Below are 23,979 nucleotides of genomic sequence, written 5' to 3' on the forward strand. Positions count from 1 at the left end.
CTTACATATAATACCTTAACCAAAAATTTCTAAGTTGAAAAAGGGGCATAATTTTGTAAACAAAAGGGCCAAGATGGCCCTAGGTTGCTCACCTGAGTAAGACACCATAACAGTGTAAACATGTTTTACCTAGTGATTTCATGGAGACAAATATTCTGACCAATTTTCATTAAGATTGGATCAAAAAATGTGGCCGCTTGAGTGTAAACAAGCATTTTCGTGACCTAGCTTTTTTATCCCACATGACCCAGATTCGAACTTGTCTAAAATTTCATGAAAACGAACATTCTAACAAAGTTTCGGGAAGATTGGAGCAAAAAAGTGGCCTCCTGACTGTATACAAGCTTTTTCTTTGATCTGAGCTAGTGACCTAGTTTTCAACCCCACATGACTAGACTTGAAATCATCCAAGACTTCATGATAACAAATATTCTGACTAAGTTTTATGAAGATAGAATCAAAGATGTGCCCCTAGGATGTAAACCAGCTTATTCTTTCATTTGACTTGGTGACCTAGTTTTTGACCCATATGACCCAGTTTCGAACTTGGCCTAGTAATCATCAAGATAAACATTCTGACCAAGTTTCATGAAGATACGTTCTCAAATGTGGCCTCAAGAGAGTTCACAAGCTTTTCCTTTGATTTGAATGGGTGACCTAGTTTTTGAGCCCCATATGACCCAGTTGTGAACTTGGCCTAGAAATCATCAAGATAAACATTCTGACGAAGTTTCATGAAGATAGGGTCATAAATGTGGCCTCTAGGTTGCTAACAAGCTTTTCCTTTGATTTGACCTGATGACCTACTTTTTGACCCGACATAACCCAGTTTCGATACAGGTCTAGAGATCATCAAGATAATCATTCTGTGCAAGTTTGTATCAAATCAAAGCATAAATCAGGGTTTTTTCTAGCTAATTTGGGAACATAGCCTATACCCCCAAAATTGGGAATTTGGCGCGTAAATGTTCCAAATTGGGAAATGTTTAGTCCCATAGGATATAGTAAAGATGTATTTAAGCACTTTCTCATACACTTGTTTCACATTGTACAACCTCTTAAAACATACTGCCATAAAAAAATTGTCCATAATTTGGTCAGTGTTTGTGCAATTTTGATGAAATTTTTTTTCAGAATGTAGATTGGGAATTTTTGCACTCATTTTGGGAAAAAAACATACTTTTTGGCATTGGGAATATAGCCGAATAACGGCTATAAAAACGGCTGAAAAAAAACCCTGTAAATAAAACACTTCTATATGGCTGAAAGGGCCAAACTAGAAAATTTTGCCCCTTTCAGGGATAGTAACTCTAGAACTCATGATGGAATCTAGCTGGTTTTCAGGGATAATAACTCTAGAACTCATGATGGAATCTAGCTGGTTTTCGAAAGGAACCAAGATCTTATTGTGACTTAAGTTGTTTGTAACTGTGGTTAAAACCAAATATAAAATGTCACTAAATCTATCGTGTTCACAAAGTACAAAAATTAACAAATTTTGGCTCTTTCAGGGGTCCAGATCCTATGAATGAATCTGACAGATCCAATGATGGGATCCGGCCAGTTTTCGAAAGGAACCAAGATATTATGCCAATTCAAGTTGTGTGCAAGTTTGATTAAAGTTGATTGCAAAATGTGGTCTCTATTGTGTCCACAAGCCAAAAATAACAAATGTTTGCCCTTTTAAGGGCCATAACTCTGGAACCCAGGATGGAATCTGGCCAGTTTTCAAAAGGAACTGAGATATTATGCACATACAAGTTGTGTGCAAGTTTGATTAAAGTTGATTGCAAAATGTAGTTTCTATCATGTTCACAAGACAAAAATAGCAAATTTTGGCCCTTTACGGGGCCATAACTCTGGAGCCAATGATGGGATCTGGCCAGTTTTCAAAAGGAACTGAGATATTATGCCAATACAAGTTGTGTGCAAGTTTCATTAAAATTGATGACAAAATGTGGTCTCTATCGTGTTCACAAGAAATTGTGAACGGACGACAAACAAAATGTGATCACAAAAGCTCACCGTCACTACGTGACTGGTGAGCTAAAAAGCACAAGAGCTCGCTAAACATGAAATGCCCCCCTTGATGCATTCAGTAATTGCACAAGGAACAGAAATTATATGCTCACTGTAAACAAAAGTTCTACCATTCTGGTTTAATCTGACCTTGACCTTTAACCTATTAACCTAACAGGAGATCACACAGTGATCTTGGTGCCATCCACTGAGCCATTTTTGAATGTTCCAAATTTCAAGACTAGCTCAAGGTCAAATTTCATTTCGGTACAAAATAATGTGTATGTGGTCCAAATTTCAAAGCTGTGGCTTGAGAAATGTGAAAGTAGGTCACTAGATCAATTTCAAGGTCAAAGTTCATTTCGGTAGACAGAACTATGCATGTGTTTCAAATTTGGAGGCTGTAGCTTGAGAAATGTGAAAGTAGGTAATAGGTAAAAATCAATGTCAAATTTCAATTCAGAACACAACTTCAAAAATGTGAAAGTAGGTCACTAGGTCAATAACTAGGTCAAAGTTTTTTTTAGTACACAAACCTACGCATGTTGTCCAAATCTGAAGGCTGTAGCTACAGAAATATGAAAGTAGGTCACTAGGTCAAGATCAAGATTCATCTTGCCACTCGAAACTATACATGTGGTCCAAATTTGAATGATGTAAGTTATGGACATGAAGATTCTAAGTTTTTCCCTATATAAGTCTATATGAACCATGTGACCCCTGGGGTGGGGCCATATTTGACCCTAGAGGGATAATTTGAACAAACTTGGTAGAGAACCACTAGATGATGCTACATTACAAAATATCAAAGCTATAGTCTTTGTGGTTTGAACAAGTAGATTTTCAAAGTTTTTCCCTATATAAGTCTATGTAAGCCATATTTGACATTAGGGGAATAATTTGAACAATATTAGTAGAGGACCACTAGATGATGTCATATACAAAATATCAAAGCCCTAGGCCCTGTGGTTTTGGACAAGAGGTTTAAAACAAGAGTACCATGATGGTCCTGAATTGCTCACCTCTTCCCACATGACCCAGTTTTGAGTATGACCCAGTTTTGAACTTGACCTAGATATTATCAAGATAAAAATTCTGACCAATTTTCATGAAGATCCACTGAAAAATATGGTCTCTAGAGAGGTCACAAGGTTTTTCTATTATTTGACCTATTGACCTAGTTTTCGAAGGTACGTGACCCTGTTTTGAACTTTATCTAGATATCATCAAGGTGAACATTCTCACTAATTTTCATGAAGATCTCATGAAAAATACGGCCTCTAGAGAGGTCCCAAGGTTTTTCTATTTTTATACCTACTGGCCTAGTTTTTGACCGCACGTGACCCAGTTTCGAAACTGACCTAGATATCATCAAGGTGAACATTCAGATCAATTTTCATGAAGATGCATTGAAAAATATGGCCTCTAGAGAAGTCAAAAGATTTTAATAATTTTAGACCTACTGACCTAGTTTTTGACCGCAGTTGACCCAGTTTCAAACTTGACCTAGATATCATCAAAACGAACATTCAGACCAACTTTCATACAGATCCTATGAAAAGTATGGCCTCTAGAGAAGTCACAAGGTTTTTTTATTATTTGACCTACTGACCTAGTTTTTTAAGGCACGTGACCCAGTTTCAAATTTGACCTAGATATCATCAAGGTGAACATTCTGACCAATCTTTATGGAGATCCATTCACAAGTATGGCCTCTAGAGAGGTCACAAGGTTTTTCTATTTTTAAACCTACTGACCTAGTTTTTGACCGCACATGACCCTGTTTCGAACTTGACCTAGATATCATCAAGATGAACATTCAGACCAATTTTCATACAGATCCCATGAAAAATATGGCCTTTAGAGAGGTCACAAGGTTTTTCTATTATTTGACCTACTGACCTAGTTTCTGAAGGCACGTGACCCACTTTCCAACTTGACCTAGATATCATCAAGATAAACATTCAGACCACTTTTCATACAGATCCCATAAAAAATATGGCCTCCAGAGAGGTCACAAGGTTTTTCTATTATTTGAACTACTGACCTAGTTTTTGATGGCATGTGACCCACTTTCAAACTTGACCTAGATATCATCAAGGTGAACATTCTGACCAATTTTCAGGAAGATCTCATGAAATATATGGCCTCTAGAGAGGTCACAAGGTTTTTCTATTTTTAGACCTACTGACCTAGTTTTTGACCGCACGTGACCCAGTTTCGAACTTGACCTAGATATCATCAAGATGAACATTCAGACTAACTTTCATACAGATCCCATGAAAAATATGGCCTTTAGAGAGGTCACAAGGTTTTTCTATTATTTGACCTACTGACCTAGTTTTTACCCCCACGTGACCCAGTTTCGAACTTGACCTAGAAATCATCAAGGTGAACGTTCTGACCAATTTTCATGAAGATCTTGTGAAATATATGGCCTCTAGAGAGGTCACAAGGTTTTTCTATTTTTAGACCTACTGACCTAGTTTTTGAAGGCATGTGACCCAGTTTCGAACTTGACCTAGATATCATCAAGATGAACATTCTGACCAATTTTCATGAAGATCTTGTGAAATATATGGCCTCTAGAGAGGTCATAAGGTTTTTCTATTTTTAGACCTACTGACCTAGTTTTTGACGGCACGTGACCCAGTTTCGAACTTGACCTAGATATTATCAAGGTGAACATTCTGACCAACTTTCATAAAGATCCCATGAAAAATGTGACCTCTAGAGTGGTCACAAGCAAAAGTTTACGGACGGACGCACGCACGCACGCATGCACTGACGGACGACGGACACCGCGCGATCACAAAAGCTCACCTTGTCACTTTGTGACAGGTGAGCTAAAAAAAAAAATCCTATAGAAATCTATATAAAACATGTGACCCCCCGGGGTGGGGCAATATTTGACCCCAGGGAAATAATCTGAACAATCTTGGTAGAGGACCACTAGATTGTGCTACATACCAAATATCAAAGCCCTAGGCCCTATGGTTTTGGACAAGAAGATCAGAAACCATTTAACTGTTTCTGGCCAATGTGACCTTGACCTTTGACCTAATGACCTCAAAATCAATAGGGGTCATCTGCTGGTCATGGCCAACCTAACTATCAATTTTCCTGACACTAGGCCCAAGCGTTCTTGAGTTATTGCCCGGAAACCATTTTACTGTTCCTAGTCACTGTGACCTTGACCTTTGATATACTGACCTCAAAATCAATAGGGGTCATCTGCTGGTCATAACCAATCTCCCTATCAAATATTGTGATCCTAGGCCTAAGCGTTCTTGAGTTATCATCCGGAAACCGTTTAACTGTTCCAGGTCACTGTGACCATCACCTTTAACATACTGACTTCAAAATCAATAGGGGTCATCTGCTGGTCATGACCAACCTCCCTATCAACTTTCATCATCCTAGGCCCAAGTGTTCTTGAGTTATCATCCGGAAACAGTTTTACTATTCAGGGTCACTGTGACCTTGACCTTTGACATACACACCTCAAAATCAATAGGGGTCATCTGCTGGTGATGACCAACCTCCCTATCAACTTTCATGATCCTAGGCCCAAGAGTTCTTGAGTTATCATCCGGAAACGGATTGGTCTACATTCCGACCGACCAACCGACATCTGCAAAACAATATACCGCTCCTTCTTCGAAGGGCGGCATAAAAATAGAGTTATGGAACCTGTTTATTGTAAGTCAGTTTATCACAGTGAATAAGTGTGTTAAGTTTCAATCCATTCCCATTAGTGGTTACTGAGATACCAGCTTACATACAACAAGAGGGCCCTGAAAGCCCTGTATCGCTCACCTGACCTAATTCGAACCCCTGATAACTAGCTTTTCCTTTGATTTGACCTAGTGACCTAGTTTTCTGACCCCATATGACCCAGATTCCACCTTGACCTAAAGATCATAAAAATTAACATTCTGACCAAGTTTCATGAAGATACAGTCATAAATGTGGCCTCTAGATTGTTAACAAGCTTTACCTTTGATTTGATCTAGCGACCTAGTTTTTGACCCCACCTGACCCAGATAGGAACATGACCTTAAGATCATTAAAATTAACATTCTGACCAAGTTTCATTAGGATATGATCATAAATATGGTCTCTAAAGTGTTAACTAGCTTTTCCTTTGATTTGACGTGTGACCTAGTTTTTGATCCCACATGACCCAGATTCCAAATGACCTAAAAATCATAAAGATTAACATTCTGACCAAGTTTCATGAAGATACAGTCATAAATGTGACCTCTAAAGTGTTAACAAGCTTTTCCTTTGATTTGACCTGGTGACCCAGATTCGTATTTGACCTAGAGGTCATCAAGACAAACATTCTGATCAAATGTCATGAGTTTCAAATTAAAATTAGGTCTCTATTGTGTTAACAAGTTTTACCTTTGATTTGACATGGTGACCTAGTTTTTGACTCTACCTGACCCAGATTTGAACTTGGCCTAAAGATTTTGACACTGGCACCAGCCTAGAAAGAAAATGCCACTGTACATGTTATACCCTACCCGCAGGTATACTATAGGAACCATGGTCGTGAACAGGAAAATATACTAACCTATTTAAATTGCACATTTCTCAAATAAAACTGCAGTTCGGTAAATGGGTTTTATACATATTAAACAAGTGGTAATTTATCTTCCATTGTGCAACGGTCAAGTTGATTCAATATTTCTTATCTCAGGGAAACACCCGTAGTTTATATTTTCATCAATGTTACAGAAAAAACTTGGATGAACTTTCCTAATGAAGTTCCGGTCTAGATTTTAAAATTATTTTGACGGACTGAAGTGAAAATGTATGTCAATTGTGATTTAACTACACATGTACAGACGAATGTGTATATGCAACATAAATGTGCAATGTGAATTAATTGAATAACAAAAAATGTATACCAGTGTATGATTTCAAATTCAAAATCATTTACAAGATGAATTTCATTCATCATTTCGAGTTTTATTGTATAACTGTGAATACTTCACTTTCGGTTTTTGTTTACATTTCGCCTAACATTCGCACACTGCTGCGACCTCTAGACTGGATGTTCACTAGGGAAGTTCTCTCAAGTTTTTTCTGTAACGTTGATGAAAATATGTTGTGTTGTTTCTCAACAATATCAAATATTGAGAAAATGTGACTGGTGCATGATGGAAGATAAATACCGCTTGTTCAATATGCTTGATACCCATTTGTCAAACTGCGCGTTTTAGCTGAGAAATGTATGACTGATATTGGTAAGTGCATTTTCCCGTTTACGACCATGGTTTTTATAATATACCTAGGGGTAGGGTGTAACATGTACAGTGGCATTTTCTATCTGTTCTGGTGGTTTTGGACAAGAAGATTTTCAAAGTTTCAAAGTTTTTCCCCATATAAGTCTATATAAACCATATGATCCCCAGGGTGGGGCCGTATTTGACCCTAGGAGGATAATTTGAATAATCTTGGTACAGGACCACTAGATGATATCAAAACCCTAGGCCCTGTGGTTTTGGACAAGAAGATTTTCCTATATAAGTCTATGTAAACCATGTGACCCAGCGGGGGGGGGGAGCGCATATATAACCGTAGGGGGATAATTTGAACAAACTTGGTAGAGGACCATTACATGATGCTACATACCATATATCAAAGACGTAGGCACTCTGGTTTTGGACAAAAAGATTTTCAAAGCCTTTTATAATTCTATGAAAGCCATGTGATGCACAGGGCGGTGCCATATTTGACCCTAGTGGGCTAATTTGAACAATCTTGGTAGAGGGCCATTAGATGATGCTGCATATCAAATATCAAAGCGCTAGGCCCTGCGGTTTTGGACAAGATTTTTAAAGTGTTTCCTTTCGGTTGCCATGACAACCAGAGCTCTGTACAGAATTCAATTCTTTGAATAATTTAAAGAAGACCATCCAAGGAATATCCCTGTGAAGTTTCATCAAAATTGGCCTAGTGGTTTAGGAGGAGATGTTGTTTAAAGGAAAGTGTGTACTGACGGCGGGACGCCGGACAGTGAGCGATCACAATAGCTCATCCTGAGCCTTTGGCTCAGATGAGCTAACAATTTTGGTAGTGGACCACAAGGCAATGCTACATACCAAATATCAAAGGCCTAGGTCTTGTGGTTTTAGACAAGTAGATTTTTTAAGTTTTTTCCTATATAAGTCTATGTAAAACTTGAGACCCCCGGGGCGGGGCCTCTTTTCACCCCAGGGGCATAATTTGAACATTCTTCATAGAGGACCATCACATGATGTCACATGCCAAATATCACGGCTCCAAGCCTTGCGGTTTTGGAAAAGAGGATTTTTAAAGTTTTTCCTTTCGGTTGCCATGGCAACCAGAGTTCTGCATGGAATTCAATTATTTGAATAATTTTGGAAGGGGGGCATCCAAGGATCATTCCCTTGAAGTATGATGTAATTCTGCCCAGTGCTTTTCAAGAAGATTTTTTTAGAAAATGTTGACGGATGCACAACGCACAACTGACGATGGACATTGAGCTGTCACAAAAGCTGACCATGAGCCTTTTGCTCAGGTGAGCTAAAAACAAGAAAGTAGGTCAGTAGATCAAGATCAAATCAAGTGACCCTAATTACTTGGGGTCATCAGGTAATTATAATTAAACAGTCAGATAATTTTTTAAGTATTTTTCCTTTCCTATATACACGGTGTGTATGCATATCAGATCCCTCTCTGTGGTAAATGAGAAAAAGGATCCCTCTCTGTTTGCCCACCGTACCTTCTTTGTGGTAACCAATGAACTCCCAACATCAGGGAGCTTGGAAAATAAAAATTTTCATCCTAAACAGGTTTATGCATAAACAAGAGGGTCATGATGACCCTGAATCGCTCACCTGAGTAACATGAGCCACATGTTTCGAATGGCAAACTGATGCAAAAATATTAGAAAGTAAGTCAGTTGATCACATTCATGGTCACTGAGTCAGTTTTAAGATCGGTATGCAGAACTGTACATGTCATCCAAATTTCAAGGCTGTATTTCAAACAAGAGGGCCATGATGGCCCTGTATCGCTCACCTGAGTACCATTGCTCAAAATGATATGATCAAGTTTTGACATAGAGCACATAGGCATAAACATTAAATATCATCAGGATAAACATTTTCTCCTAACTGTCCCTTTTGACCTAGTCAGGGCCAATTTCAATACCAAGGGTCCTAGGCTCAAATGCTGCATTTTTGCACTAACATGACTATTCCTTACCCTGGAAGACTTAAATAACATTTAAAACCAATCTCATTAGACGCTGCTGAGATATATTCGTTTACATAAAACAATGGGAGGTAATTTGTCATAAATTCAGTCAAAAGTTATCTACCCTGATTGTCCGAGTCCATCTGATGGCACAAATGACATTACAAATCAGTATCTTCATTGGTTACCGAGATACACCCATTTTAATTTGAAACAAAGGGAGGTAATTTGACATAAAATCAGTCCATAGCTATCTACCCTTATTGCCTCAGTCAAACTGAAGATAATAATGAAATTTCAAATGAGTTCTATAAATATTTACCGAGATAAATCAATTTTTATTAAAATCAGGGGAGGAAATCATGCATTGGTATATGCATGTAGAAGATACAGAGTACAAGCCTATACAACAATATATCAGTAAAGTATTCATATCGATAAATGTTCAATCAAGAGTTATCTAATATGACTATTTCTTACCATAGAAGACATAAATAACGTTTCAAACCAATCTCATTAGAAGCTGCTAAGGTGTATTCATTTAGATAAAAAATAAACGGAGGTAATTTGTCATAAATTCAGTCAATATGTATCTTCACTGATTGTCCAAGTCCATCTGTTGACAGTCCAACTAATGACAATAATGAAATTTCAAATAAGTCCTATAAGTACTTACTGATATAAATCCATTTTGATTACAATCAGGGGAGGTAATCAGATATAAAATAACTCTGGAACCTACGATTGGATCTAACAGATTCGTCATGGAATCCAAGATTTATTGTTGTTGAAGATATTTTGGAAGTTTGTATCAAATTAAACCATAAATGAAGTCTATATGGCTGCAAAAGCCAAAATAGCTAATTTTGGACCTTTAAGGGGCCATTACTCTGGAAACCATGATAGAATCTGGCCAATTCAAGAAAGGAACCAAGATCTTCTGGTGATAAAAGTTGTGTGCAAGTCTGGTTAAAATAAAATCATAAATGAAACCACTATCGTGCAGACAAGAAATTGTTGACAGACGCATGGACTGACGACGGACAACGGACGAAGGGTGATCACAAAAGCTCACCTTGTCACTATGTGACAACTGAGCTAAAAACAAACAAGAGGGCCATGATGGCCCTATATCGCTCACCTGTTATCATTGAACTTAAGGACGTCTTCAAAGTCACAGATCAATCAAAAGAACTAGAGATGCTTTTTAGAAAAGCGCATGTCTCCCACAACTGCCTAATCATCTAAATAGTAAGTCAGTCTTTATATACTGTTTACTTAAAACGTACCCTATACTACTAATTTCGCATGCGCTTTCGTGCAGGCAAAACCTACCCTATACTACTAAGTGCAGGCAAAACGTACTCTATACTACTAATTAGTAGTAGAGGGTACGTTTTGCCTGCAGAATTAGTAGTAGAGGGTACGTTTTGCCTGCAGGAAAGCGCATGCGAAATGAGGATTTTTCGGTAATTCAAGGGCCATAATTCCAAAGTGCCTGGGCCGATTTGGCTGGTTATCGAACTTCTTATGGTCAGACACATTTTGTTCAAGTTTGGTGAAGATCGGGTGAGAAATGTTCGACTTAGAGTGCGGACAAGCTTTGTGACAGACAGACAGACACACACACACAGACAGACAGACAGACAGGAGTAAATCAATATGTCTCCTACACCACTGTGTGGTGGGAGACATAATTATGATAAAATATAGTTGAAATTTTCTTAAAGTAACTTTAAATAAAATTATTCTCAAATCAGGCCAGTAGTTTCATAAAAGAAGATTTAATTTTAAAGTTTTCTATATGGCCATGTAGGGATAATGAGCGTCTCCTGCAGGCCGCCATGTTTTTCAAGGAACCAAAATTATCTCAAGGAATTTGGTAGAGGGTCATCCAAGAATCATTTGTGTAAAATGGACCAGTAGCTTTAGAGAAGAAGATTTTCAAAGTTTTCAATATAGCCATATAGGGAAAACAAGCCCCACCCCCTATCAGGGGCCATAACTACAGAACCCATCATGGGATCTGGCTTGTTCAAGAAAGGAACCACTATCTTGTGGGGATACAAGTTGTGTGCAAGTTTGGTTAAAATCAAATCATAAATGAAGCTGCTATTGTGCAGACAACGTCAAAATAGCTAATTCTGGCCCTTTCAGGGGCCATAACTCTGGAACCCATAAAGGAATCTGGCCGGTTCAAGAAAGGAACCAAGATCTTATGGTGATACAAGTTGTGTGCAAGTTTAGTAAAAATCAAATCATAATGAAGCTGCTATTGTGCAGACAAGGTCAAAATAGCTAATTTTGGCCCTTCAGGGGCCATAACTCTGGAACCCATAATGGGATCTGGCCAGTTCAAGAAAGGAACCAAGATCTTATGGTGATACAAGTTGTGTGCAAGTTTGGTTAAAATAAAATCATAAATGAAACCACTATTGTGCAGACAAGAAATTGTTGACGCACAAAAATAGCAAATTCTGGCCCTTTAAGGGCAATAACTCTAGAACCCATGATGGAATCTGGCCAGTTTTCGAAAGGAACTGAGATATCATGCCAGTACAAGTTTTGTACAAGTTTGATCAAAACTGCTTGCAGAATGTGGTCTCCATCTTGTTCACAAGAAATTGTGGATGGACGGACGGATGATCACAAAAGCTCACCCTGTCACTATGTGACAGGTGAGCTAAAAAAAAAACATTTGAATTGTTTTTTTCCTATATATACTTTTATATGGAAAAGGTGCTTGTGTTGCCGTAACGCTATGGAGGTTTACTAGGACATGCTGTGGAACAACTAAAATGTCAAGTTCAGTACCAATGCAAGCTACCCTGCCGCCATTTACCCTTTGGACATTTAGAAAACAGTAAACAATCCCATTCTACCTAGTATACAACCTTAAATAACTTACATTTAAATTCTAAGACGCCAACAACGGCATAGGTTTTCTACTTTCATTTTGAAACAAAATGGCCGATCTTCACTGTTATTTTGCAAGTGTCTAGACAATTTGGCTTGTTTGAATCTAAATGTAAGTTATTTAAGGCTGTTTACTAGGCACAACAAGATTGGTTACTAGGAGGAGAAAATTTTAGAGACAGTCAGTTCCAAAGTAGAAGAAAAAACCAGATACTTACAGGATCAACTAACAACACTGAAATTTGACAATGATAACTTGAAAGATATATTAGATAAAAAGGATGAGGAATACAACAAGAAAATAGAAGAAATAGAAGAGAGACTACTGAAATCTGAGGACATGTGCATAGAGGCCAACAGAAAGGCAAACAGAAATGAACAATATTCAAGGAAAAATAACATAAAAATATATGACGTTATAGAAGAAAGAAATGAAACCCAGATAAAGCTTACCGAAAAAGTTCAGGGCATTCTTAAAAAGGAGAATGTGAATTTAAGAGAGGAAGATATTAGTGCCATACACAGGTTACCAACCAAACCCGGACATACAAGACCTGTCATTATTAAAACAGTGAACAATACTGTTAAAACAGCAGTGATGAGGAAGAGGCGGAATATGAGGGATGCTGGGCACAGAATTGTGGATGATGTCACAATAATGAACTCTGGACTTATAAATAGATTAACACTTCATAGGGAAATAAAATCAGCATGGTTTTTTAATGGAGCAGTATATGGGGAAACATTGACTGGCGAACGCGTAAAATTTGACGTGTACGACAATATAGATGAGACATTGAGAAAGGCTCGCGAGAAGAAAGAAGTGGACAGAAGAAGGGGAGCGCTTCTAGAAGTTAATCAATTAAATATGACTGAGAAGAATTTTGTGTTGGGACTGTTTTGAATATGTAAATTTACTTTGGTGGAAAAATATGTTAACAGCTGCAAATTTAGTATGATTTAAACTTATTTGTAAATGTATGCTTTAAAGAATATGCAGAGATATGAATTTTTCATGTCTTGATATGTGCTGATGTCTGCTATTTCAACAATGAACTCTCCCATTCCCCCCCCCCCCCCCCCCCCCCCCCATTATTAGACTTACTTATGCTCCACACCACCTCAACCCACACCCTTCTTGGTTCAGAAATGATCAGATATTGGAAGATATATGCCATATGTAAGCAACTTGTTTCTTTGTGTACAGATATCCATTGTAAAGGTAGTTGGAATAAAGGTTGCTGGTATTTGTCTATCATTCTGTTTTAACAGCATAAGATGTAAATACATTTTGTTTAGGATTGGAAGGTTAGATAAATGTCTGAATAGTACTGTAATGTATCTTTAGGTTTGTTGGTGTACTATTATGTTTTTAATCACTGAAAAGTACGTTTTACATTGGTCAGAATTGTAAAGCCTGATAGGATTTGAATAGAAAAATATACATGTTTGATAATTCTTGTAAATTACAAACAGAATAAATGTCACTATGCATTTAAGTGAATCTATACAGAAGAATTTGCAAAGCAACTTACGCAGCAAAAGTCATGTTTAAATGAGCATTTTATTGTACAGTGTGGTTCAGATTTATTTTATTTTTTTGGTTTATGCTATACAGTAGAACCTTAAAATTTAATAGAAATAATGTAAAATTTATTTTAGAAAATGAACATGTATAAACAAGTAGTCATAGTCAGCAAATATTCTAAAATGCTTTTTGTCTTTAAAAAACTTTATACAATTGATGATATACTCAAACAATACTTTTTAGTTGTGTATCTGTTACGCGCATATAGCCAATCTGCGCATTTGGTAAATCGCGCAGCGCAAATAACCAATTTGTTATCTGCGCAACGATTTGTAAATCGGGCAACCTTATATATTTCTTATATGCGCAGGGTAACTGTCTTGCGCGTTTGGTAAATGAGTCTGCGCTTTTAACATATGGATGATATCTCCAGATAAAATTGAATATCATTAGAGGGTTAGACTTGTAGGCCTACATAAAACAGTTTAATTTTAAAACTGACGGTGATCAGGCACGCGTAAAGGTGTGAATTGACTGCGCATAATTTGTAAAGAACAAGAAAAACATTTTTTTAAAGTAAATGAGCGTATTTATGCGGTAATTTCAATGAGATGCTCACGTCCCTGGTAGTTTATGGACTAAAAATTTCTGTTGACGACGGTATTAAGAGTCATTTGTCATAGGTGTTAAAAACTTTAAAATGATACAAAATATCCAAAGTATATTTAACAACTCAAGTTTTTTCATTTATTTTTTTATTTTTTAACTTTTAAACGCCGTAGCCTGTGCGGGATGTCGATCCAGCGCTAATATCAAATCCTGAAATGACACCGATATTTCAAATATACATTGATCATTTCTTACAGATCGTATTGATATTTTTTAATGTTTTGTAGTACAAAAGAGTAATTTTCGCCAGAACGTGAACGAAAGTTTGTTGCTGCGCAAGATGTGTCCTGCGCTAATAGAAAATCTGGAAATTACTCTGATAATATGAATAACTGCCATAAACCATGCTAACTTTTACTTTGTTTAACAATTACAGACTGATATTGCAAATCTAGATTTTAAAAATGTGTCATAAATTTATTTCAGCATCAATAAATTCATGGGAGTCGGTCACCAGGTTTCAATATCTGCAGTATGATACAATATGCAATAAAGCTCAAACATGCGTGAAGGTGTGATTTCCTTCAGATAGCCACATCGTCCTCTCTATTCTTTTTATAACTAAAGTAATTTTATTTCATTCGATCACACGCAGTCATTTTATACCGGATATAGAACATAAAGGAGACTTACATAAAAGACTGAATTGCCACACACTTACCACAATTCACTATTTCATTATATTGAAAAAGCGCAATTCTTTTTTACCAACGTGAGCGTATCTCTTGACATGGCCAAGATTAAAAACAAAACAAAAATAAGTAGAATTAAAAGACGATTCTTACAGATCTTTTATACTTATATCATTTTTGAATGTTTTATAGTGAGACAGGTAGAATAACTAATAAGTTTCGTCAAAATGTGAAAGAAATTTTACATTGTGTAGGTGCGCAAGATGTGTGTCCTGCGTTAATAGAACTCTGAAAATTACTCCAATAACTTGAATATCTTTTATAAACCATTTTAACTTTTACTTCGTTTTTCGATTACAATCTAAAAATGTAGCTTTTGAAAATCTGAATATAATGTTCATCCGTAGCCTGCGCGGGATGTTGTTCCTGCGCTAATAGCAAATTATGAACTGACGCCGATATTTCAAACATATTTCAATTCTAAAAGATACTATTTATGTAACTTCATAAAAATGTTTTGGGAGTAGAATAAAAAATAGAAAGAAGCGTGATTTCCGTCATAACGAGAACGAAATATTACATGTGTTATCTGCACAAGATGTGTTTGCCCTGCGCTAATAAAAAATCTGGAAATAATCCTGATAACTTGGATATATTTCATAAACCATGCTAACTTTATCATTGTTTTGTGATTACAGGCTGAAATTGTAGCTTTTGCCAAATGAATATTTTGTTACATCTGTATCCTGCGTGGGATATCGCCCTGCGCTAATAAAAAATCTGGAAATAATCCTGATAACTTGGATATCTTTCATAAACCATGCTAAATTTAATTTTGTTTTATGGTTACAGACTAAAGTTGTAGCTTTTGCAAAGGCAAATGTAATTTTAATTCTGTAACACGCGCGGTTATGACAGAAATCACTCTTTTTCTATTCATTTTTTTACAGTATTCATTTGAAAGTTACATAAATAGTATGTTTTATGAATGAAATATATTTGAAATACAGTGTAATTTCAACCTTTGCTATTACCGCAGGACCGACCTCCCACGCAAGTTACAGGTGTAATATTATAGATCCATTTAGAAAAAATTATAGTTTAAGTTTGTAATCGTAAATCAAAGTAAAAGTTAATATGATTTATAAAAGATATTCAAGTTATCAGAGTAATTTCCAGATTTATTATTAGCGCAGACACACATCTTGCGCAGATAAAAATGTAATATTTCGTTCTCGTTATGACAGAAATCACTCTTTTTCTATTCATTTTTTACAGTATTCATTTGAAAGTTACATAAATAGTTGTTTTATGAATGAAATATATTTGAAATACAGTGTAATTTCAGACTTTGTTATTAGCGCAGGACCGACCTCCCACGCAAGTTACAGGTGTAACATTATAAATCCATTTAGATTTGTAAAAAACTATAGTTTTATTCTGTAATCGTAAATCAAAGTAAAAGTTAATATGATTTATAAAAGATATTCAAGTTATCAGAGTAATTTCCAGATTTATTATTAGCGCAGACACATATCTTGCGCAGATAAAAAATGTAATATTTCGTTCTCGTTTTAACAGAAATCACTCTTTTTCTAATCATTTTTTACAGTATTCATTTGAAAGTTACCTAAATAGTATGTTTTATGAATGAAATATATTTGAAATACAGTGTAATTTCAAACTTTGCTATTAGCGCAGAACCGACCTCCCACACAAGTTACAGGTGTAACATTATAGATCCATTAAGAATTGTAAAAAAACTATAGTTTTAGTCTGTAATAAAAGTTAATATGATTTATAAAAGATATTCAGGTTATCAGAGTAATTTCCAGATTTATTATTAGCGCAGACACACATCTTGCGCGGATAAAAAATGTAATATTTTGTTCTCGTTATGACAGAAATCACTCTTTTTCTAATCATTCTTTTACAGTATTCATTTAAAAGTTACATAAATAGTATGTTTTATGAATGAAATATATTTGAAATACAGTGTAATTTCAAACTTTGCTATTAGCGCAGGACCGACCTCCCACGCAAGTTACAGGTACGTGTAACATTATAGATCCATTTAGATTTGTAAAAAAAAACTAGTTTTAGTCTGTAATCGTAAATCTAAGTAAAGTTAATATGATTTATAAAAGATATTTAAATTATCAGAGTAATTTCCAGATTTTCATTTAGCGCAGGGCACCGAACACATATCTTGTGCAGCTACAAAATATAAAATTTCGTTTACGTTTTGATGAAAATTAGGCCTACTCTTTATTCAATCGATTTTATACTATAAAATAATAATATAGATAAGATCTGTAAAAATTTTCTTTTAATTCTGTGACTTTTTTATTTCATCTTTTATCTTAGACATGTTGAGAGATATGCTCCCGTTGGTAAAAAGAATATTATTGTGAAATTTCTAGATATTTCAATATAATAAAAACGATATTTTGCTAAGTGTGTGCTCGGGTGAAGTAGACAATTATAAAAATAGCCTAAAACAGACCAGAGGACGACGTGTGCAAGCTGGAGGAAATCACACCTTCACGCATGTTTGGGTTTTATTGCATCTTGTATAAGATCGGAGGTATTGAAACCTGGTGACCGACTGCCGTGAATTTACTGATGTAGAAACAAATTTATGACACATAATTTAAGTACCAAGATATTCAGCATTTGACATCTATACTTATTAATAAATTGACCAACTGCATGATTTATCAAACACGAAATGCAATTTTCTGATATATAATGTTACATTTGTTATTTGCGCTGCGCATTTGGTAAATCGCGCAGATTAAATTTATCCTGCGCAACGATTGGTAAATCGTTGCGCATATAACCAACGTACAAAAATTTGTTATATGCGCTGCGCGTTTGGTAAATAGCGCAGATTGCTTATTTGCGCTCAACATATCCATATGTAATTGTGCAAACTCAATGCACAGGCAGTTATGCTGTTACTAACTGTTTATTTAGTTTGTTTTTCGTTCATGTGTTATATGTTAAGCTGTTCGATTATATGGCATTTAATTTGTGATAGTATAGATGTATTGAAAGGTAGAAAGATGTGGATTGCCATTTATAACAGTATTAGTAAGCTACTGAACATTTCTAGTCAGTATGAGTAATATTAAATTTGTCTCATACAACTGCCGGGGTCTTAACAATAATAGTAAAAGAATTGATATTTTTAAGTTCCTGAAAAAACAGAATGCTGAGTTTTATTGTTTACAAGATTGTCATTTTACTGATGGTTTAGAAAAAGTTATTTACTCACAATGGGATGGAGACTGCTATTTTTCTCATGGTACTTCAAATTCTAGAGGTGTTTGCATTTTATTGAAAAAGAATATTCCAACTGTTGTACACTCAGTTGAGCGAGATACTACTGGTAACTGTCTATTCTTAGATGTTAGTTATGATGGGAAAAGATTTACTTTATGTAATATTTATGGTCCAAATGCTGACAAACCTAGTTTCTATTCTGATGTATTTAATTGTATAGATACAGTCGGTAATGATTCGTACATTGTTTGTGGAGACTATAACCTTGTATTAGATGTTGACAAAGATTATATGAATTACAGATCTGTTGATAATAATAGAAAAGCTAGGGAAAAAATCTGTACAATTAAAGGGAACGAAATTTAGTTGATACATTTAGAATTATTAATGGTGATGAAAAACGTTTTACTTGGAGACGGATGAGTTCTACACAGCAAGGTAGACTTGACTTTTTTCTAACATCAGAAAACTTGCTGTCAAAAATTAAGGAGTCTTCTATTGGAATCTCTTACCGGTCTGATCATTCTGTTGTATGTTTAGAATTGGTATTCAATGAGATTGAACATGGTAAACCTCTATGGAAATTTAATAATTCATTGCTGTATGATAGAAATTATTTAGAGTGTATAAATGATAAAATTGACGAGATTAAAAAGCAGTACTGTGTACCTGTATATTGTTTAGAGAATGTACTTAATATAGACAACAATGATATTCAGTTTGTTATAAATGACCAGTTATTTCTGGAAACTTCGTTAATGGAAATAAGGGGGAAAACCATTGCATACTCAAGTTATAAGAAGAAACAGAGAGTTTCACGTGAAAAAATTTTAGTAAACAAAATAGAAAATATAGAAAAGAACTTAGATGAGAATAACAAAGAAGAATTACTGAATTTACAAAATGAATTGCAAATAATAAGAGCAGAAAATATGAAAGGATATGTAATAAGATCTAGAGCAAAGTCATAGATGAGGGTTGAAAAGCCTTCAAGTTATTTCTGCAATCTAGAAAAACAGTATTGTACAAGCAAAGTTATTCCATTTATAGAAAAAGAAGATGGTACTGTGCTGTCAAATCAGTCAGATATTTTAAATGAAGCTTGTTCTTTTTATAAAAATATGTATTCTAAAAATGTTTTAGAAAAGTTGTATGATATAGAAAATGACTTAAAAGATATTACTGTTAAGAAGTTGTCTAGAGAAGAAGCAGATAGTTTAGAAGGTCTATTAACTTATAGTGAAATGCTCAAAACCCTGAAAAAAATGAAAAATGATAAGTCTCCAGGTTCAGATGGATTTACTGTAGAATTTTTAAAGGTTTTTTGGATGAAACTTGGTCATTTTGTTGTAAGATCTATTAATTATGCATTTACTATTGGTTCCCTATCTGTTACTCAAAAACAAGGAATAATAACATGTATCCCAAAAGAAAATAAACCCAGACCTCTTACATTGTTAAATGTTATCTATAAGTTAGCCTCTGGATCTATTGCAAATAGACTGAAGTCTGTATTACCAAAACTAATAAATCATGACCAGACTGGTTTTTTACAGGGTAGATACATAGGAGAAAATACTAGGCTACTGTATGATATAATGAAAATAACAGAAGAAAGAAAGATTCCTGGACTATTAATTACAGTAGATTATGAGAAAGCATTTGATACATTATCCTTTAATTTCATTGAAAAGGCTTTCGATTTTTTTAATTTTGGAACCACATTCAAGGAATGGCTTAGATTGTTTCTACATAATACTATGACTTCAGTACAACTTAATGGAGTCCTATCAGATTTCTTCAAAGTAGAACGTGGCTGCCGCCAAGGAGATCCAATTAGTCCTTATATTTTTATATTGTGTGCTGAAATAATTGCTATTAAAATAAGAAATTCTGAGAAAATAAAAGGTATAACTATTGATGAAGCTGAGTATAAAATATCTCAATTTGCTGATGATACTTCACTCTTGTTGGATGGCTCAGAAGAGTCTTTACGTGCTACCCTAGATATGCTACATGAATTTTCATTTTATTCTGGTCTAAAAGTTAATTTTGAGAAGACTAATGTTATTTGGATAGGTGCAATGAAATACAGTACCCGATCTATAAAGACAAAGTACAAACTATCTTGGGGTACTACAAGGTTTAAAGTACTTGGTATTATTTTTGATGTAGATCTTGATAATATGATAATGCTTAATTTCAATGATAAGCTAGAAAATGTTAAAAGGATGATATCCTACTGGAACAGAAGATTACTTACTCCTATTGGAAAAATTACCGTTGTAAAATCATTGTTAGTTCCTCTCTTTACAAATTTGTTTATAATTTTGCCAACACCACCTAAAATATTTATGGATAATTTAAACAAATTGTTATATGACTTTGTATGGAATGGCCCATATAAAATAAAGTGCTCTGTTGTTGTCAAGAATTATGAAGAAGGAGGGCTAAAAATGGTGGATATTTATAAATATGAACATAGTATGAAAATGTCATGGATAAGAAAAGCTTTTAATGGAACTGGAAAGTGTTATGTGTTGTTAAAATCAATATTTGACTTACATAGAATTGTTAATCTTGGAAATTTGTATTGTGAAAATATAATGAAAAGGCTAGGAAACAAATTCTGGTGTGATGTGTTAAGAAGTTTTATCTCTTATATGGATAAGATGCCTGTTGAAACTGTAGATGAACTTCTTGCAATGCCATTATTTTATAACAGCTGTTTTAAAATTGGTAACAAAGGTGTATTTGATAAAAGTATGTTTGATAGAGGTTTTAGATTTGTTAAAGATTTAATATCAGACACAGGTGAATTTGTAGATATATCTTACTTAGAACAGTGTATTGGTAAAAGGTTAAATTTTGTATTTTATGAAGGTTTAAAAAGTACTATAAAGTCCTATTTAAGAACATGTAATATTAAAATAAGTGGTAATTGTAGTTGCTATGGACCTGTTGTCTCTTGTTATGTTTCAAAAGTTTTATTTTCAAATATGGCAAATAAGCATGTGTATAATGTACTGATTGCAAACAATGATATACCTACTAGTCAAGTTAAATGGAACCAATGTTTTAATAATATTGAATGGAAGTATGCCTATAAATCTGTATTTCTCATGACAAGAGATTCTTACATTCAGTGGTTACAATTACGAATACTCCACAGAATTATTGGTACTAAGTCTTTATTATATCATATGAATATTGTAACTGATAATCTTTGTACTTCTTGTAAAGAAGAGGAAGAAACAATTATACATCTGTTCTGGTCTTGTACTTGTATTCAAAATTTATTGCAAGAGTGAAAAATGTTTTATTGAATAATGGAATAACTGTTCAGATAAGAGCAGAAGACTTTATTATAGGAAATTGTGAAAAAAGAATTGAAAAATTTTACGTTTTGTTCTTACAAATTAAGAAATATATTTTCACTTGTAAAAGGAAAGAGATTGTACCAAGTTTTTATGGTTTAAAAGGTTATTTGAATTGTGCCTGGCAAGTATACAGAAGCACCAATATAAAAGAAATAGAAAGAGATAACTGGGCAGTTGTACAGCTTTTCATTGTCAGTCCACATACTTAATCAACATTTAATATTATAATCTGTTGCCATTAGATTAGTAAATTGCTTTTCAATTACTTAGAATAATCAATACAGCTTAATCATTTCTTCTTTCTATGTACTTCTTTTGTATGTTTCAATAACCTGATAGTACTTATTAAAGAGGTTTCTTTTTCCTTTTAAAGTAAGGTTGAACTACGTTTTTCTAGAAAAAGACATGTACATGTTAATCTTTGAATGTTATATATGTTAAAAGTAGGAAAAATCTTTGAATGTTATATGTAATATGTGAATATTTTAATGTTGTATATGTTATATATTGAAATGTAAATGTAAATTTTGTGATGAATAAACGGGCCTTAAACGTGGTTCCAAAAAAAAAAAAAAAAAAAAAAGATTGGTTACTATTTTATAAATGCATGATGTGTAAATTGCAGCAAGGTTGACTCAACTTTTACTGAACTGGACATTTTGGTTGTTCCACAGCGTGTCCTCGTAAATCTCCATAGCGTTACAGCAACACAAGCACCTTTTCCATAACAGAGTATATACAGGAAAAAATTTTTTTTTCATTTTGTTTTAGGATTAAAACAGTGGTTAAATTAACTTTTTTTTGCCAGGGGGTGGGGTTGGGGGCACCCATATGGGCACCAAGACTGGACTGGCACCTGTATGTTAACTAGCTTTTCCTTTGATTTGACCTGGTATCCTCTATTTATCAAGTTTCATGAAAATAGGGTCATAAATGTGGCCTCAAGAGTGTTAACAAGCTTTTCCTTTCATTTGACCGGGTGACCTAGTTTTTGACCCCACAAGACCAACAATTAAATTTGGCCTAGGAATCATCAAGATAAATATTCTGACCAAATTTCATGAAGATAGGGTCATAAATATGGCCTCTAGGGTGTTACAAGCGTTTCCTTTGATCTGACCTGGTGGCCTAGTTTTTGACCCCACTTGACCCAGTTTGGAATTTGGCTTAGAGATCAAGATAAACATTCTGTGCACGTTTGTATCAAATCAAAGAATAAATGAAACCTCTATATGGCTGAAAGGGCTAAAATCGAAAATTTTGCCTCTTTCACGGGCAGTAATTCTAGAACCCATGGTGAGAGAGGACTTTCAAATGATCTTACAGACCATGTTTGATGAAGATCCATCAAGTGGCTCATAAGGAGTCATTTAAAGGTACTTCTAATTTTAGTACTGGTAGCCCATAAAAGGGACCAATCGTCACCATTTGAATAAAATTGGGAGATGGGCCTTGAATGATGCTACAGACCAAGTTTGATGAAGATCCATCAAGCGGTTTTTGAGAAGAAATGGTTTAAAGGTATTTCTAATTTTAGCTCTAGCAGCCCCTGTAAGGGGTTAAGTATCCCCATATGCATAAAATTGGGAGTGGACTTTATAATGATGCTACAGACCAAGTTTGAAGAAGATCCGTCCAGCAGTTCATGAGAAGAAGAGGTTTAAAGGTATTTCTAATTTTAGCTCTGGCAGCCCCTAAAAATGGCTAAGTGCTGCCATTGTGAAAGGACTTTATAATGATGCTACAGACCAAGTTTGATAAAGATCCAGCAAGCTGTTCATAAGAAGAAGTCTTTTGAAGGTATTTCTATTTTCAGCTCTAATGGTCCCAAAAATAGGCCAAAAGCCACCACCTGAACAAATTTTGTAAAGGATCTTATAATGATGCTAAAGTCCAAGATTGATGAAGATCCATCCAGCGGTTCATGAAAAGAAGGTATTTCTAATTTCAGCTCTAGCAGCCTTTAAAAGGAGCCAAGTGCCCCCATTTGAACAAAATTGGGGGAGGACCTTACAATGATGCCACAGACCAAGTTTGATGAAGATCCATCAAACAGTTCATGAGAAGAAATTCTTCAAAGGTTTCTTTCTGTTTTTAGCTCTAGCGGCCCCTAAAAAGGGCCAAGGTGAATCATTTGAACAAAATTTGATAGAGGTCCATGCCAGGATGCTACTGACCCAAGTTTGGTGTAATTCTGACCAGTAATTTGAGAGGAGAAGATATTTAAAAATGTTGATGCAGGATGCCAGACTATCCACCTATACTAACAGCTCACCCTAAACAAAGTTCAGGTGTGCTAAAAATGCTTGAA

At 34.9% G+C, this 23,979-nt stretch overlaps 1 protein-coding gene across 4 annotated transcripts in view; it reads right to left on the minus strand.

Annotated features, from left to right (window-relative positions):
* The window catches only part of LOC123557395 (probable phosphoglycerate kinase), a 320,014-nt gene that overhangs the window by 97,610 nt on the left and 198,425 nt on the right, over positions 1-23,979 (minus strand). The window lies entirely within an intron of this gene.

This window comes from Mercenaria mercenaria, chromosome 5 (genome assembly GCF_021730395.1).
Source record: "Mercenaria mercenaria strain notata chromosome 5, MADL_Memer_1, whole genome shotgun sequence".
Classification (NCBI taxonomy): domain Eukaryota; kingdom Metazoa; phylum Mollusca; class Bivalvia; order Venerida; family Veneridae; genus Mercenaria; species Mercenaria mercenaria.